At 46.7% G+C, this 19,222-nt stretch overlaps 1 long non-coding RNA gene across 2 annotated transcripts in view; it reads right to left on the bottom strand.

Annotated features, from left to right (window-relative positions):
* LOC133104403 (uncharacterized) overlaps positions 1 to 19,222 on the bottom strand; it is a 32,246-nt gene extending 13,024 nt beyond the window's left edge. The window contains exons 1-3 of one of the 2 annotated variants that reach the window (XR_009703561.1): positions 19,168 to 19,190; positions 18,764 to 18,897; positions 17,705 to 17,767 (exon numbers count right to left, since the gene is read on the bottom strand). This is a non-coding gene — a long non-coding RNA (uncharacterized LOC133104403). Of the gene's footprint in view, positions 1 to 17,704; positions 17,768 to 18,763; positions 18,898 to 19,150 lie in introns of both variants that reach the window. The other variant, XR_009703560.1, reaches the window with a different exon arrangement.

Below are 19,222 nucleotides of genomic sequence, written 5' to 3'. Positions count from 1 at the left end.
CAGCGGGGAGCTGATGTCTCTCACGACTCACCCCTCTCTCCAAAAGGCGAAAAACCGTCACTTCATACATTTCCCCCTTTTAAAGTTGTTTAAGCTAGGAGGGTAAACCTGGACCCTGTGATTTCACCTTGACCAGAAGCAGCAATGGCCACCTTTTACTTTGGTTTCATTAAGCTCTCTTCATATATATGGATATTTACAATATAAAGCTTTCTCTTCTTGAATCTGCGTTTCTATTAAATACACATATTTTCCCTCTTTTGTCAGTTATCTATTTTTATTGAAGTACAGCTGGTTTACAATGTTTCAGGTGTACAGCAAAGTGATTCGGTTACATGTATTTATGTAAGAATATATATTCTTTTTCAGGTTCTTTTCCATTATGGGTTATTACAAGATATTGAACATAGTTTCCTGTGCTATACAGTAGGTCCTTATTGTTGATCTATTTTACATATACAAGTGTATATCTTTCAATCCCTGTTCTTTATCTTTTTAACTTTATTTTTTACTCTCACATTCTGTTATACAGACACTTAAAAACATATTTTGTGTTCAAATCTTTCACTTTCACTTCATACTTTTCATCTGCTTTGACACTGTACTTGAAGAAGCCTTTCCCATCCTTCATTTCCTAAGTAGTTGCCTGTGTTTTCTCCTGTTTATGTTTGGTCTCTTAACATACCAATTTTATCAAGATAGCTGGCACCCATCTTCAGGATTTGTAAGGCATTCTCCTCTTAAAGTCTCTCAACCATTGTTTTCAACACTAACACATCTACCACAACCAGGAAATGCAACGTTTAAGAAGAAAACTCAAGTTTCTCATCTAACAGAAAAGGACAGGTGCTTCTTTGAAGCTCAGGGACACGTCTTAATTTAAAGGCAGGGGAGGGACTTCCCGGTGTTCCAGTGGTAAAGAATCCGCCTTCTAATGCAGGGGACGCGGGTTCGAAGCCTGGGAACCCTGGTCCGGGAGCTAACATCCCACACGCCACGGGGCAATTAAGCCCGCGTGCCGCAACTAAGACACGACACAGCCTAAGAGAAATAAATATTTTTAAAAAATAAAAATAAAGGCAGGGGAAGCAGGAAAGTGACCGTCACATGTGAATTCCTTCGTCTTCAAAATACAGGTCGTAGCAGTTTGCTTGGGCTGCGTCACAAAGTACGACAAACTGGCGGGCTTAAGCAACACAAATGCACTGTCCGACATGTTCGCAGGTTGGAAGTCTGAGATGCGGGTGTCAGCAGGGTTGGGCCCCTCTGAGGGCTGTGCGGGAGCATGTGCTCCAGGCTTCCTGGTGGAGAGGGCCGTTTGCTCAGCAGCACAGGCACTATGTATGTACTAGGTAGGTGCCTGGGCTGAACTCCGATCCCAGGGCTGCTTATCCACAGCAGCACCAGGCTGCCGGAGGGGTTGTCACGGACCCGTTGGCAGGAGGATTGGAGGCTGACACAGACGTCCGCTCAGCTGTGGACCCATGGCCTGGCCACAGCCCTGCCAGAGGCTGCCTGTGTTAAATCCAGGTCACGGTTCACCTCCCTCCCGCTTATGTCATGCAATGACGCCTTGAAGACCCCCTACTGCACCAGCCTGGGTGGCACATCCCACCCAGAGATTTCCAAATCAGAAGCAGGTCAATTGAGAAAGTTAAAATTAGGCCCTAGCTCAGTGCTGTGGTATTAGAAACTGTGAGGCTGTGTCCAGGCATCTGCGTTGTAATATTTTCTCCACGTGACTCTCATGCCAAAAGGACTGTATTGACAAAGCACTTCTGCTTCACTCTACTGATATTTCTGCACTAGAGCTACAGCCGTTGTTATATTAAACTGCATCCACAGGACGAAAAGACAGGAGGAGAGGTGATAGTTTTGCTTGTCTCCAAACACGCTGTTACTGAACCAAACTTGGGTCCACTCGCCCGCACGCAGTAAAGCCAATCTACTGACACCGGGTCACGGTGAAGGAAAGTGCAGCGTTTACGGCAGGGCAACAAGCAAGGAGTCCAGGTATCTAGGGCTCAAAAGGCCCCAACTCCCCAATGGCTTTCAGGGAAAGGTGTTTAAAGATGGGGTGAGGCTGTTGGTGGGAATGTACACTGGTGCCGCCACTATGGAGAACAGTGTGGATGGAGATTCCTCAAAACACTAAAGCTAGAGCTACCGTATGACCCAGCAATCCCACTCCTGGGCATATACCCAGAGAAAACCATCATTCAAGAAGACACATGCACCCCAATATGTACAGCAGTACTATTTACAATAGCCAAGACATGGAAGCAACTTAAATGTCCATCGACAGAGGAATGGATAAGGAAGATGTGGTACATATATGCAATGGAATACTACTCAGCCATAAAAAAGAATGAGATAATGCCATTTGCAGCACCATGGATGGACCTAGAGATTATCGTACTAAGTGAAGGAAGTCAGACAGAGAAAGACAAATACCATATGGTATCACTTCTATGTGGAATCTAAAACAATGATACAAATGAACTTCTTTACAAAACAGAAACAGACTCACAGACATAGAAAACGAACTTACGGTTACCAAAGGGGAAAGGTGGGGGAGAGGGACAGATCAGGAGGTTGGGACTAACGGATACACACAACTATATATAAAACAGGCAATCAACAAGGACCTCCCGTATAGCACAGGGACCTCTACTCAATATTCTGTATTAACCTAGGGAGTTCCCTGGTGGCCCAGAGGTTAGGATTCTGGGCTTTCACGGCTGTGGCCCGGGTTCAATCCCTGGTCAGGGAACTGAGATCCTGCAAGCCACACAGCGCGACGAAAAAAACCCCAAAATTCTGTAATAACCTAAATGGAAAACAATCTGAAAAAGAATAGATATACGTATACATATAACTGAATCACTTTGCTGTACACCGGAAACTAACACAACATTGTAAATCAACCATACTCCCAATATAAAGTTTAAAAAATGTTTAAAGTGAATTACAAAAGAGTGGGGCGAGGGAGGGGAGGTTGAGGGGTGTGTGGTCAGCTTGTGGACATTCTTCCGATTGGTTGGTGGTGAGGTAATGTGAGGTCAACATTGTCAACCTTCTGGTTCCAGCTGGTCTGGGGTCTACGTGCTTGTGGGCAGCATGCAGTTAACCTCTTCCACCTGCTGGGGGTCTCAGTCTCTCTAAAACAGCTCTAAGGACGTGGCTCAGAATATTACCCGATAGCCCTTGAGGAGAAACTAAAGGTCCTTGACTTTGTTTAACGGCTAAAGTATGATTATTTTGTCTTTGCTGTTTTTTCGGCGGCACCACGCAGCTTGCGGGATCTTAGTTCCCTGACCAGGGATCAAAAACAGGCCTCTAGCAGTGGAAGCGCACAGTCCTAACCTCAAAAATGCCAGGGAATTCCTGACAGTACACTTTAAAGAGAAAAAACCAGACCAAAAGGAACACAGTTTTAAGGAAGCTTAACTTTCTCAGAAACGCAGAAATTTTGTTGTACATTTATTTTCTTTCTTTTTTTTTTTTAATACATTTATTTATTTTTGTCTGCGTTGGGTCTTCGCTGTTGCACGTGGGCTTTCTCTAGTTGCGGTGAGCGGGGGCTGCTCTTCGTTGTGGGGCGTCGGCTGCTCAATGCGGTGGCTTCTCTTGTTGCGGAGCATGGGCTCTAGGCACGTGGGTTCCAGTAGTTGTGGCTCGCGGGCTCTAGAGGATTTTTTATTGTTTACTTTTTGCAAGTATTCATCAAAAGTGTATTACTTGAATGAATGACAAATCATTTCTTCCAGCAATCTTCAAACTGCTTAAAACTATGACAATATTTAGTGTTTCAAATTTCATATGATCTCACTCTCTCCGTGCTCTAGTTTCTAAAAGCATGTGGGATCTTCCCGGACCAGGGCTCAAACCCGTGTGCCCTGCACTGGCAGGCAGATTCTTAACCGCTGCACCACCAGGGAAGTCCCTGTGCATTTCTTTTCAAGAAAATAAGGCGGCCGGATGAATTCAGAACTAGGTGCAGAAAGCTCTTCCAGTGAGATACAGAATCTCTGCTGTTTCGGCAGATTTAGAGAACAACTTTTCCAACCACTTATTAAGGAGACCAGTACGCCACGAAAAAATATATCATTTTTACAGGGAGAAAACCAAACTCCAGCTTTGCATCAATATAATATTTGATACTTAAGAGAACCATAAGCTCTTTTTTGAAAATCTCTGCAATAAACATCAAAACTGAGCCACCTTTGGCTGAGACAAATACAATTCCCTTTCCACCAATCTCCTACAACTTTCTAGATTCATTCAGGTGGTGTCCTTCACTATCCTCTTTCTGGTGCTGGAACAATCAGTCATTTTACTTTAGGACCAAACTATTTTTGTTCCTGTTAATAAACAAAACTACATCTCATCATCTTGCATACAAAGTTGTACCTCTCGGTTGCTGGAACCAAGCAGGACCCTGCAGGGCCCTTCCATGTCCCCTGCCTCTTGTTTGTAAAACAGCTGCAGTCTCCCAGCCCTCCCGAGTCACAAAAGAATGGGTTCAAGCAGTTCACGATTAGGACAACAGCAGTCACAGAATCTTTAGTTCCTCCCCAAGGGCATAAGTAACAGTGTCAGAGACACATTCCTAACTTGTTTTGCAGATACTAAAACCGCTACAAGAGGAGAAAGCTAACTGTATGATGACCAGACTGGAGCTATGACATAAGCTGCTCCGTCTTGAGCAGACCTGAACCAATGGCTTACACAATTCCAGGAACTGGCCTCAAGGAAATGGGAACAAACCAACACTGGACTTGAAGATTAACTGTGCCTGAAACAATCAACATGACACACTGACCACACCACTGCACGACCGATGTCAAGATGATGGTCAGAGCTGACTGTGCTACTCTGCATGTAGCCCCCACCTGCACAGCCCAGAGACTTCCCGTCTTTTCCCTATAAACCCCTTTTCTCTCTAATTGGCAACTGGGAGATGCTTTGGGGGACACTAGTCCACCATCTTCCCAGGTTGCCAGCTTCCTGAATAAAGCATCTTTCTTCTTCCACCAACCCTTGTCTCTGGAACATTGACTTCTGAGCGATGAGCAGCTGCATCTGAGTTCTGTTCCAGCCGATCACATTACTATTGCTCAAGTCTCTTTCATATTCTATTCATAATAACTTTGAACCAAAGTTACTTCCATTGCACAAACAAAACTAGGAGTGAATAGCTGACAACTGCCCATCACACACCAGCATTTTAGGCTAGCAGAGCTCATGAACACACGTAACACAACTTTACGAAGCCACAAACATCCCTTACACAACTTCTCCAGGTGCCAGAGACAAACACATTCATTAACACACCCACAGATAGAGCCTCTAGGTAACCAATAAAAATATGCAGCAAGAGCATAGAACTTGAGATTATGCTTAGTGATCAATGTTTCAGGTTTCTGTCTTGCTTAGAAATGACCTCGGTATCCAAAGATTATCCAGTAAGTAACACAATTTAATATCAGTTCAAGGGTTTACGTAAACTAAAGATCTTGGAATGTATCGACAAGCTAACACAGTACAAAACATAGTTACTGTTGAAATAAAGTTTGTCAGAATAATAATTAAAGGTGGTTAAACACAAATTTACGTTTTTCATAACCTTAAATATTAAGTAGAAGTAATGTTAGCTTATTTGATGGGTACACCTATATAAATTTAGGAAGAACACACCCAAGTAGAATTGTTTTCAATGTATGCCTAATACTGATAAATAAGATAGGAATAACTTGGGCTTCCCTGGTGGCGCAGTGGTTGAGAATCTGCCTGCTAATGCAGGGGACACGGGTTCGAGTCCTGGTCTGGGAAGATCCCACATGCCGCGGAGCAACTAGGCCCGTGAGCCACAACTGCTGAGCCTGGGCGTCTGGAGCCTGTGCTCCGCAACAAGAGAGGCCGCGATAGTGAGAGGCCCGCGCACCGCAATGAAGACTGGCCCCCGCTCGCCGCAACTAGAGAAAGCCCTCGCACAGAAACGAAGACTCAACACAGCCATAAATAAATAAATAAATAAATAAAAACTCCAAGGAGACCCACTAATAGCAGAGCCTCCAAAATTTTAAAAAAAAAAAACGATAGGAATAACTTTTTGTTAAACCAAAAATATTAAACTAGCTTCATTTGCCAAAGATTTACCTAAATTACGTAAACTTGAAGTCTTTAAATTTCTGAGTTGATTTTTTTGTTTGTTTTTTTGGCTGCACCGAGAGGCTTGCCAGATCTTAGTTCCCTGACCAGGGACTGAACCCGGACCCTGGCAGTGAAAGCACCGAGTCCTAACCACTGCACCGCCAGGGAATTCCCTGACTTGATTTCCATAAGAATACATTTCTAGCACATTTAAAGTATCAGAAGTTCAAATTCCTTTCTCTCTGAGAATTTTAGGGATACATAATTTTTATAACCACATTTGTATCTTTGTAAGCCAATCAGGACAGAAATCCTTTAATTTAAGAGACTCTACAATCTACTTTAATAGATCCAGAAGTAGGAAAACATTACATACTCACACTGTCAGAGGTAAAGACCTTTCTGAATTACAGACACACAGACATACAGAGAAATGGAACTTTTACCTTCAGTTCTAAAGTCTTAGACATGGATCAGGAATAAACACTCACCAGTCTAGATATTAAAGAGCCGTTCTCCTCCCATTGGGCAAGAGATTCTTAACTGATTTGAGCTTGTCAAAGTAGACAAATAGACAAACAGAAAAGACTAAGAAAAGACTAACAAACCAGATCCTCTGTCACCTCTCACCTAACTGAGATTCGTTCTGTAGAAACTTAATCGCTTTGGAGAGACCATCAAAAGTCTTCAAACGACAGAGCCAAACTCAGAATCACTGCTGCTACAAATGGGGAAGCACTTAGCTGTAATCTGAAAACAAAGCAGAAACACAAAAGTAATAGAAGGGGAAACTAAAGAAACGGAAAGTGAGCCAAGTTCAATGGCTGCTTGGGTGGGTTCACCCCTGGGAGAGGAGAAAAGATGTACCTGGGCTTCACCGGCTCATGAAACACACCACTTGCTGCTGGGCTTTTACAGCTTTATTTACGTATAACTGATATACAAAATCCAGCCCAGGTTTAATTTGTATAACTTGATGAGTTTGGACATATGCACACACCTGTGATACCATCACCACCATCACGGTAATATACTCATCACTTCCAAAAGACTCCTTCTATCCCTTTGTGTGTGTGTATGTGTGTTAGGAATACTTAACACAGCACCAGGTACATGAAAAGGTGCTCAACGTCACTAATCATCCGGGAAATGCAAATCAAAATCATAATGAGATATTACCTCACATCTGTTAGAATGGCTACAATTTTTTATTTCTTTTTAAACATAGAGTTGTCAAGGTTGTAGAGAAATCGTAACCCTTGCATATTGTAGGCAGGAATGTAACATCGTGCGGGCACTGTGGAAAACAGTATGGAGTTTTCTCAAAATCTTTTAAATAAGAATTCCATATGATCCAGCAATCCCACTTCTGGGTATACAGGCCCAGCTCAGAGACACTGCAGCTTCAGTTCCAGAACACTGCAATGAAGCGAATACCGCCATAACGCGAGTCACATGAATTTTTTGGTGTACCCGTGCATGAAAAACTTACGTTTACACTATACTGTAGTCTGTTAAGTGTGCGATAGCCTTGTGTCTAAAAAAACAACGTACACACCTTTATTGAAATATACTTTAGGGAAAAGAAAATACATCAATGGAACAGGATAGGAAGCCCAGAGATAAACCCACGCACATATCTTATCTTTGATGAAGGAGGCAAGAATATACAATTGAGAAAAGACAGCCTCTTCAATAGGTGGGGCTGGGAAAACTGGACAGCTATCTGTCAAAGAATGAAATGAGAACACTACCTAACACCATAACACAAAAATAAACTCAAAATGGATTAAAGACCTAAATGTAAGGCCAGACACTATAAAACTCTTAGAGGAAAACATAGGCAGAACACTCTATGACATAAATCACAGCAAGATCCTTTTTGACCCACCTCTTAGAAAAATGGAAATAAAAACAAAAATAAACAAATGGGACCTAAGGAAACTTAAAAGCTTTTGCACAGCAAAGGAAACCATAAACAAGACAAAAAGCAACCCTCAGGGTGGGAGAAAATGTTTGTAAACGAAGCAACTGACAAAGGATTCGTCTCCAAAATATACAAGCGGCTCACGCAGCTCAATATCAAAAAAACAACTCAATTTCAAAAGTGGACACAAGACCTAAATAGACATTTCTCCAAAGAAGATATAAGATTGCCAACAAACACGTGAAAGGATGCTCCACAACACTAATCATTAGAGAAATGCAAATCAAAACTACAATGAGGTATCACCTCACACCACTCAGAATGGCCATCATCAAAATATCTACAACAATAAATGCTGGAGAGGGTGTGAAGAAAAGGGAACCCTCCTCCTGCACTGTTGGTGGGAATGCACACTGATACAGCCACTATGGAGAACAGTATGGAGGTTCCTTAAAAAACTAAAAATAGGGCTTCCCTGGTGGCGCAGTGGTTAAGAATCCTCCTCCCAACGCATGGGACACGGGTTCGAGCCGTGGTCCGGGAAGATCCCACATGCCGCAGGGCAACTAAGCCCGTGTGCCACAACTACTGAGCCTGCGCTCTAGAGCCCGCGAGCCACACCCACTGAGCCCGCGTGCCACAACTACTGAAGCCCGCATGCCTAGAGCCCGCGCTCCGCAACAAGAAAAACCACCGCAATGAGAAGCCCGCGCACCACACCAGTGTAGCGCCAGCTCGCTGCAACTAGAGAAAGCCCGCGCACAGCAACGAAGACCCAACACAGCCAAAAATAATGAATAAATAAAAATAAATAAATTTATTAAAAAAAACAACTAAAAATAGAACTACCAATATGATCCTCCAATCCCACTACTGGGCACATATGCTGAGAAAACCATAACTCAAAGAGAGACACGTACCACAATGTTCACTGCAGCACTGTTTGTAACAGCCAGGACGTGGAAGCAACTTAAGTGTCCATTGAGAGATGAATGGATAAAGAAGATGTGGCACATATATACAATGGAATATGACTCAGCCATAAAAAGAAACGAAACTGAACTATTTGTAGTGAGGTTGGATGGACCTAGAGTCTGTGAAACAGAGTGAAGTAACTCAGAAAGAGAAAAACAAATACCGTATGCTAACACATATTTATGGAATCTAAAGAAAAAAAAAAGTGGTTCTGATGAACCTAGTGGCAGGGCAGGAATAAAGACGCAGACGTAGAGAATGCACTTGAGGACACGGGGAGGGGGAAGGGGAAGCTGGGACGAACCGAGAGAGTGGCATGGACATATATACACTACCAAATGTAAAATAGATAGCTAGTGGGAAGCAGCCACATAGCACAGGGAGATCAGCTCAGTGCTTTCTGTCCACCCAGAGGGGTGGGATAGGGAGGGTGGGAGGGAGACGTAAGATGGAGGGGATACGGGGATATATGTATACATACAGCTGATTCACTTTGTTATACAGCAGAAACTAACACAACACTGTAAAGCAATTATACTCCAATAAAGATGTTTTAAAAAAAAATACTTTAGCGACTTCCCTGGTGGTCCAGTGGTTAAGAATCTGCCTTCCAATACAGGGGGCACAGGTTTGATCCCCGGTCGGGGAACTGAGATCCCACGCACTGTGCAGCACAGCCAAAACAAAAAAAAAAATTAAAAATACTTTATTGCTAAAAAATGCTAACCATCATGTGAGCCTTCGGCGAGTAGTAATCTTTTTGCTGATGGAGGGTTTGAAATAGTGTGAGAATTACTAAAATATGACACAAAGACAAGAAGTGAGCAACTGCTGTTGGAAATACGGTGCCAACAGACTTGCTCCACAAAGAGCTGCCGCAAACCTTCAATCTGTAAAACACACAAGATTCGGGAAGCACAATAATTATAATAGAATGGAATGTAATATGATATAATATAATGTAATATAATATAATATAGCCTGTATAGTCAAAGAAAAGGAAATCAATATCTAGAAGAGATATATGCACCTCTACATTCATTACAGCATTATTCACAAGAGCCAAGATAGGAAAGCAATGCAAATTTTCATCAACAGAGAAATGGGCAAAGAAAATGTGGTATATACATAGGATATATTCAGACTTATTAGTAGGAAATCCTACCAGTTGTGACAACGGGGACAGAACTAGAAGACATTATGATAAGTGAAATGGGTCAGTCACACAAGGGCAAAACTGTGTTTCCACTTATACGAGGTATCTAAAAGAGTCAAACATAAATTGTCAGGGGCGCGGGAGGAGACAATGGGGAGTTGTTCCATGGGTATAAAGTTACAGTTACACAGGATGCATATGTTCTAGAGAACTGCTGTATGACTAAGTGTCTATAGGTAATGAGGCACACTATTCTTTTCGTTCTAATTAAAAATTTTAATTCAAGTGTAACTGACCTACAACACTATGTTAGGTCCAGGTGCATAATATCAATATTTCTATACGTTAGAAAATGATCATGGTCTAGTTACCTTCTAGTTACCATCCGTCAGCGTACAAAGTTATAATGTTATTGACTGTATTCCCCGTGCTGTATATTTCATTCCCATGACTCATTTATTTTGTAACTGGTTATCTGTTCCTCTTCATCTCCCTCACCTATTTCACTCATCCACCTACCCTCTTCTGGCAACCACCTGTTTGTTCTCTGTATCTATGAGTCTGTTTCTGTTTAGTGACATTAGTTCATTTGTTTTGTTTTTTAGATTCCACATACAAATGAGATCATACGGTATTTGTCTTTCTCTGTCTGACTTATTGCACGTAGCATAATACCCTCTAGCTCCATCCATGTTGCCACAAATGGCAAGATTTCATTTTTTTTTTTTAATTTTAAAAAATTTATTTATTTTACTTTTGGCTGCGTTGGGTCTCTGTTGCTGCATGAGGCCTCTTTTCTAGTTGCGGTGAGCGGGGGCTTGTCTTCCTTGCAGTGCGTGGGCTTCTCATTGCGGTGGCTTCTCTTGTTGCAGAGCATGGGCACCAGGTGAGCAGGCTTCAGTAGCTGTGGTACGCGGGCTCAGTAGTTGTGGCTCGCAGGCTCTAGAGCATGGCTCAATAGTTGTGGCACACGGGCTTAGTTGCTCCGTGGAATGTGGGATCTTCTGGGAACAGGGCTTGAACCCATTTCCCCTGCATTGGCAGGCGGATTCTTAACCATTGCACCCCCAGGGAAGCCCCTCATTCTTTTTTTTTTTTTTTATGGCTAATAGTCCATTGTGTGTGTGTGTATAGCTATATATATATATACATATATATATATGACGCATCTTCTTTATCCATTCAACTATGGATGGACACTTAGGTTGCTTCTATACACTGGCTATTATAAACAATGCTCAGTGAACATAGGGGTGCATGTGTCTTTTTGAACTAGTGTTTTTGTTTTCTTCCGAAAAAATACACACAAGTGGAATTTCTGGATCTTATAATAGTTCTACATTAAAATTTTTGAGGAATGAGGTGCACTACTCTTGACACGAAGTTTACCTAGTGCTGTTAGGTGAATCCATCCAGGATCTCTGTGAAGACCTCCAAAACTGTTAAAACATAAGGGTAGGCACTTCCCTGGTGGTCCAGTGGTAAAGAATCCACCTTACAATGCAGGGGACCTGGGTTCAATCCCTGGTCAGGGGACTGAGATCCCACGTGCCGCAGGGTAACTAAGGAATGGTGTGGAGGAGGTGAAGGAAAAGACCACGCCAAGCTCAGAGGCCCTTTCAGATGGCAACAAACTCCTGACCTTGACTGAAAATCAAAGTTCTTTACGTGGAACAATCGAAGAGGCAGGATGGGTCCTGTTAGCAAGGTCCCCTGAGATGCCAGGTCACCTGACCCCCAGCTCCAGATGCACAGATGTCCGGGACCCAGGCTTTGCTGGCCTGGGAAAGCTGAAGGTGCCCAGCTGCTGACGGGACACACGGGATGGGGGAAGAGGTGGCTGCCGCCCAAGGCAGACGAGTGTCTGTGCAGAACTGCCTCGGCTCAGCCTCGAGAAGCCTGTCTCAGAAAGCGACAGCAAGTCTTCCAGAAGCTCTGCCCAAATTCCATTCAGGCGTCACCGGTCACACCTGTGGCTGCCCGGATGAAGACTGGGGGCCCACACGTTCACACACTGGAAGTTATTACCAAATGCAAGAGAGTGAGGGATCAGACCATGAACTAGTCTAATTATAATGCATAAATAGAATCACGCACACCTTATTCTACTTTCCGGTTTTGCATTTGTAAGTTCACAAAATGTGTGATTTGTAAGGGGGGGGGGTGGTTAATTGCTTGTACTTTTTGCCTGATGAGAAAAAAACAGCACAATAAGAAAACGTAGTTTTCACTTGTAGCGGGCAGAAAAATACATGCACTGTTGTTGCTTGGAAACAGCATTATTGTGAATGTTCCAAATGATTTTCTATTTGGTGATGGGTTAAGTGGCTTGCCCACATTCACTTTTATGAAAAGGGAAGATTAGAAAATTGCACTCTTCTTGCATTTTAAACTTTAAGAAAACGGATTTCAGAAAACCTGGATAATAAATTAAGAAAGCAATCAGGACTGCAAATATTTAGGGGTTTTAAGTTCGTTTCAAAACACAAGGGAACAACCCACGACGTATGTGTCTTAAAAGACCACTTGGGGGCTTCCCTGGTGGCGCAGTGGTTGAGAGTCTGCCTGCCAATGCAGGGGACATGGGTTCGAGCCCTGCTCTGGGAAGATGCCACATGCCGCGGAGCAACTAGGCCCGTGAGCCACAATTACTGAGCCTGCGCGTCTGGAGCCTGTGATCCGCAACAAGAGAGGCCGTGACGGTGAGAGGCCCGCGCACAGCGATGAAGAGTGGCCCCCACTTGCCGCGACTAGAGAAAGCCCTCGCACAGAAACGAAGACCCAACACAGCCATAAATAAATAAATAAATAAATAAATAAAATTAAAAAAAAAAAAAAAAGACCACTTGGTACAGTAAGATTCCACAGACAGCCTTGTAATCACAGAACGCAGCACTGGTTACACATTTCCCACAAGCCATGTTCTCAGCGTGAGGCTAACAGTGTCGGCTCACTCCCCTGCTTGGGGGCAGAGAGGACAGGTCTCCTTTGCTTTCTGAGATTCCTTTCACGAGTGGCTAGAAAGCTTAAGCACTGGAATTCCATTAGAGAAAAGGAGTATTCCTCAGAGGATTGTAAACGACAAAAACCCAAGAGGACTTTAACAGCGGCGTCCGTGTGTCAGAGATCTCCCACGCATGGCTGGGGCCCAAATGACACAGAACAGTGGGGGCCCAAGGGCCGCAGTCCTAGGACGCCACTCCCCAACCAAAAGAGTCCTCTCGCTCGTCAGGGAAAAAGAAAGGTGTTCTCAGACACACACAGCCTCCAGAGACAGCAAGTGAGGACCCCACCTGCCTGGCCTGTCCCAGGAGAGTGGCTGATGCAGTGCCCACAACCAGAAAGGGGAACTAAGAACCAACAGAAAGGGAACCACGAGACCGACGCATTCCTCCCGCCTCCCCCGTCTCCCCCCGCGAAGAAGCTGCACTCCAGTACTGACCACGGAGGGTGCTGTTCAACTAGGAATCTTAACCACACAAACGTGCTGATTTTGAAAAACTTTTCAAATGCATAGTATTCAACCTCTCGAAATAAAGAAAAGTAATGAATTACATACTAATGCTGGAAAATACAGGAAAAAGACAATAAAACTTGGAAAACAATGTTTACTAACATGACCCCAACTGGAAAAATTTTGAAACATTTAAGATGACTCTGTAAGTCAATAAGATAAGGAAAACAAAACAGAACAGAACGAAACAAAAAACAAACAAGACAGTATTGGGGCAGGAAGACGGGCAGTGGACATGAACAGGCCCTTCATATAAAAACAGAAATACACCGGTCTGAAAAGACCACAGACTGAAGGATTCCAACTACGTGACATTCTGGAAAGGGCAAAAATACACAGACAGTAACAAGATCAGCAGCTGTCGGGGGCTTGGGGGCGTTGGGGGGGATGAACAGGTGGCCCCCAGGGATGTTTCGGGCACTGAAATGGTTCTGGGTGGCACTGCAGTGGTGGCTGCAGGTCATCACACGTGTCCAAACCTGAACAGTAGGACACAGAGAGTGAGCCTTAATATAAACTACAGACTCCAGGGGAGAATTAGGTGTCAGTGCTGATCCATCACTGAGATGACGCGCCACACAAGCGCGAGATGTTATCAAGGGAGGGAACCCAGAGGGACGGGTATAGGAAACTGCTGTCTGCTCGATTCTCCCGTAACCCTAAAACCGCTCTAAAACTGTCTATCAGTTAAAAAGAAGAAACAGCTTCTAAGCACGTGAAAACGCTCTCAACCACATTCGCGATTAAGGAAAAACCCCAAGGGAACAGTCCGTACCGTTTACAGGGCCCTAGGACCAGCGGGAACACGCCGCGGCCTCGCCCCTTCCTGTCGGGCATCGCGCTGGAGCCCAGAGTCCCCCTGACTTGACCCACCGCACCCCACCCCGCGTTTCATGCCGTCCACAGTCTCTACACAGGACATCTTTTGATCAGATGACTCACTGTCCCAATTACAAGGTTTCACTTTCTCCACAGGATGAAAGCAAAACCAGCACACAGGGGAGGCTCTTCAGTCAACCTCAGGGTCCGCCTACATTCACGTCCCGCTGTTCCTGACAGGAGGCCCACATCCTAAGGAAGGAGGTCCTTACCAGCACCTCAGGAGCCTCATCCAGCCCACCTCACGCTGCTCTGAGAGCCTCGCCAACCTCTGCAGCTACCCAAGTCCTGGTCACTTGAGGGCCGTCACCCTTCCCCGAGTCACTGAACCACGTGCTCTGACGATGCATTTAAAACCAGGCTCTCGGACTTTCCTGGTGGCGCAGTGGTTAAGAATCCGCCTGCCAATGGTGGGCACACGGGTTCGAACCCCGGTCCGGGAAGATCCCACATGCTGCGGAACAATTAAGCCTGTGAGCCACAACTACTGAGCCCGCGCTCTAGAGCCCGCGAGCCACAACTACTGAAGCCCGCATGCCTAGAAGCCGTGCTCCGCAATAAGAGAAGCCACCGCAATGAGAAGCCCGCGCACCGCAACAAAGAGTAGCCCCGCTCGCCGCGACTAGAGAAAAAGCTCGCGCACGGCAACAGAGACCCAACGCAGCCAAAAACGAATAAATTAATACGTAAATAAATAAAAATTAAAAGAAAGAAAGAAAGAGAGAAAAGCAGGCTCTGCTTTGTCAGCACTCTGGAGTTCCCTACGTATCGACGGGCAGGATTCCCGTCCTCTCCTGTAATTACGTCTGTGAAGTGCCTTTCCTGAGGAGGACAGAAGCTCCCGGAAGCAGAGAATTGCTTCTTAAGATCACATGCAGAACCTGAAGACAATGGATGTTTACGTCTAAGAAAAGAGACGCAACACTAGATGGTGTGAAGGATCACCAAAGCCAAGAGCCAGGCAAGCAGGACACTTCCTCTGGGGATCCTTCCATCAGCAGAGCAGAAAATGTCCGAGGCCAGAACTGGTACTCAATGCGCTTTGAGCTGAGAAATACCCGTGGAATCACACAGGCTCCCCAAAGAGTAACTACTCCCACGTTTAAGAAAGGAAATGGCTTTTCAGGCAGAGAAGGCAAGTACAGTCTTCCCGGCTGGCGGAACGGTGTGTGCTGATGGTCAGGATGGAGCTGGGCCCCAGAGCGCTGCCCTCTCCTCCAGCCCCCAACCTCACCCTCACCCTCAGCTGAGGAGCTGCCTCCCTGAGAACAGAGAAGCCATCGGAGGGCTTCTCCACCTGCACCCCAGCTCTGCCACCCCCTCCCCACGCCAGGACCCCGGGCCGCAGCTCTCCCCGCTCCCACACGCGTCTACTGGATCATTCCCGCTGTTGTTTCTTCCGTTACGACACAGCACAACACAACACAACACAATACAACACCCGCCCCCGGACCTCAGCTCCTACTCCAGCTACTGTCCAATTTCTCTTTTCCCCGTCACAGCAAAACGTCTTGAAAAAGCTAGGAACAGAACAAACCCCGCTCTCCCACTCCTCTCTCCTAAGCCTCTCCGAGCAGGATCTCACCCCACAAACCCATCCAAACGCATCAGCAGCGAGTGACGACCTCCCCCCAGTGCTGGGCTCGAGGGTTAATGGCTCCACAGAACGGCAACCTCGTTTGTCCAGTCACCCAGGGAACCTCTAAAGTGCTTCCCACATGGAGACAAACTGCTGTGATTCGTATTTTAGGAGAAATACTCAGCGTGGAAAATACACTTGAGCTGGTGGAGGAAAGAAGCAGCAGCACAGAAAAAAAGGTTCTGTAACTACAGAAATGAAAAAATAAGCTATTTTAATGGTAGCAAGTATGGGATGAAGAGGAACAAATAAAAACCGTTTAGAATACGACGTGAACAAGCCTAATACTACAACGTGCTAACAGAGGATGGAGAAGGACTCTACAATGAACCCATTTTTCTGGGTAGGGTGACAGGCTGGATGATGCAACGATGAGCTGGCAGGGACAAAAGGAGAGGGCAAGGGGCGGGGGAGATGTAAGTAAGCATTTTTGGATCTACTGGATCTAGTCATTTGAGGTGCCCTTTGGACAAACTCCATAGACATGCTGGCAAGTGGCTGGACAGAGGCATCTATCTGGTCCAGGTGGGAGAACTGACAGAGCTGGAGGTGAAAAACACCAGAGGGTGAGATCAGACAGGTTTAAGAGTCATGAACCAAGAGTAAAAAGACAACACACAAAGAGGGCGGAAGAAAGAATCAGTCAGGAAGAGAGCAAGGAGAGATCTGTCACAGAAACCAACATAGGAGACTCTGCAGATGGGAAGGCGACAGTGGTCTGAAGTGAGGACTGGCAAATGTCCACTGGTTTGTATGCTGGATGACAGGCCACCTCAACCGGATCAGGTTCCGGGGAGGGGCAGAACCAAGACCGCAGGCTGCACGATAAAATTCAGATGGGAAATAAGGAATCTTTGCCAGAGACATCACTACGTGGTGTGTAACGCGACCCCGTTAAATTCTAAGAGACAAAGAGGGAAATTTACTTGAAGGGTGACAAGGCAGTTCCTCCAGATGATCCTCGCTGCATCCCTGGAGTGAGCACTGAAAACAATGTACCTACGGGACAACAGTGCTGTACTGAACAGAAAAGTTATATGCACTGAGTGCTCCCTGGACAGCATGCTCTCGGCTTACAGGAAGCACAAGGAAGGCACCAATGTCAACACGTTAGGGGCTGTCACTCAGGAAGGCTAGCGGCCTACAGCAGGATCCTCAAAGAAACTTTTCACGCCCGAGAACAAAAGTGCTTCGGCAGGACAATGTAAGTCAAGCAAGGGATGGCATTTTGCCACAAATGTCAAGAACCCGAGGCTTGTACTGTGGCTATAAGAGGATCGTGGGATCTACGCGTAGAACTTGCCAGAAACACTTGGTACTGACCTGCTCCTCTACGCTTTGTCTAACCACATCTTTTACCTAGTCCTACTTTCCCATTTGAAATTTTGAACTATTCACCTCCCAAGCTGTTACTACAAAACAAGAGCAGCAAGTCAATATGTAAACAGCAAAACTCACCGCACCGATTCATTTTCCGCTGCTCTTGGAACAACGTGCAGGACTGTGACAGTGGAGGCGGACCTGGAGAAGGACAAAAACGCAGGCAGTGAAGCTACGACTGAAGCGGCTCGGGGTGCACGAGCACCCGCCCCGCGCTCCACAAGAGACACCTGTGGGAGACCCGCCCTTTCACCTTAAGGAGGGCCTGTTAGAATGATGAGGGAGCAACCACCCTCAGGTCTGTAACTCCCACGTGACTGTGGTAACTGAGGGGATACTTTGTTTTCAGTAGTCAGTGTACACCGAATCCTATTAAAATAAACCTCTGTCGTTAAATATGAGATTAAAAAACGCTTAGAGTTTATCTCTTCTCACCAACTCTGCTAACAACTTCAGAGCAGAAAATCCACAGGATACCCAGGATAAAGGGATACACTCAGGTGCGTTTCACTCTTTCAATTATTTGGACAAACTTAAGTGCGACACTCAAAAACATCTTTTCTTAAAACTGACTTTAAGTGGACAGAACACCTGCCCTAGGAGTTCTGAGTCCTGTTAGCGACCCCACGTGCACACCCGGTGAGGATCTGGGACAAGTCACCTCCCTTCTCAGGCCCAATCTCTTCCTTCCTCAACCGAGGCAGCGGGACAGAAGCCTTGCAGACTCATCCCGCACTAACTACACCGTGCGAGTCCACGGGGCACAACCCAGGGGGACAGCGGACGCTTCGCTTAGACAACAACGTGCTGATGGGCCTCGAGAGACACGTGCGAGAGCCCGACACGGCGACAGCAGGAGGACGAGGAGGATCGGGGTTGCAGGGAGGGGTGGACGCGGCACCTCCCGGCCGAGCCTGTGGCCCCTGCTCCCCCAGCACACCCGGAGCTCACAAGTCCCAGGGGAGCCCCATCCGGAGCAGCCGGCCCTGCCCTCCAGCCCGACCCCTCCTCCTCCGGGAAGCGGTCAAACCCTCCCGGTCGCTCTCCCGCGGGGCCCGGGGCGGGCTCACCCGAGCCCCGCTCTCCAAGGGCCGCAGGGTCTACAACCGCCTGCAGGCCCGAAGACGCACCACCTACCCAGTCGGGACTCGCGGACCGGCACCGGGCTCCCGAGGCTCCGGGCCGGGGGCTGCTCCTCCGGCGCGCTCCTCTCCCGGGGTCCCTCCTCTCCGCCTCCCGAGGCCACTGGGCCCGAGGAGCCGGCTCTGAGCCTACGGCACGAGCTCCCTTCAGGCCCACGTCCCTCCGGGACCTCGCTCTGCCGCGCGCTGCAAACGGTCGGGCACTGCGCCGCCGCCGCCCGCCCGGCCCCTTCCGCCCAGCCCGCGGGCTCCGGGGCTCGCGCTCGGGGGTCCCCGTTCCAGCCTCCGCCCGGCCCACGCGAACCCTCGCCCGCACAGCCCGCGCCCGCTGGCTGCCGGCCCGGCCGGACGGCGACCACCCCGCACGCCCCGCAATCCTCACCCGCCAGCCGCCAGGACCTGAGAACGACGACCAGCGGGGACCTCGGCACACACTGGAAGCGAGGGCGGCGCG

This window comes from Eubalaena glacialis, chromosome 13, assembly GCF_028564815.1.
Source record: "Eubalaena glacialis isolate mEubGla1 chromosome 13, mEubGla1.1.hap2.+ XY, whole genome shotgun sequence".
Taxonomy (NCBI): Eukaryota; Metazoa; Chordata; class Mammalia; order Artiodactyla; family Balaenidae; genus Eubalaena; species Eubalaena glacialis.
The sequence above is the reverse complement of the archived record's forward strand: the minus strand, read 5'-3'. Positions and strand labels throughout refer to the sequence as shown.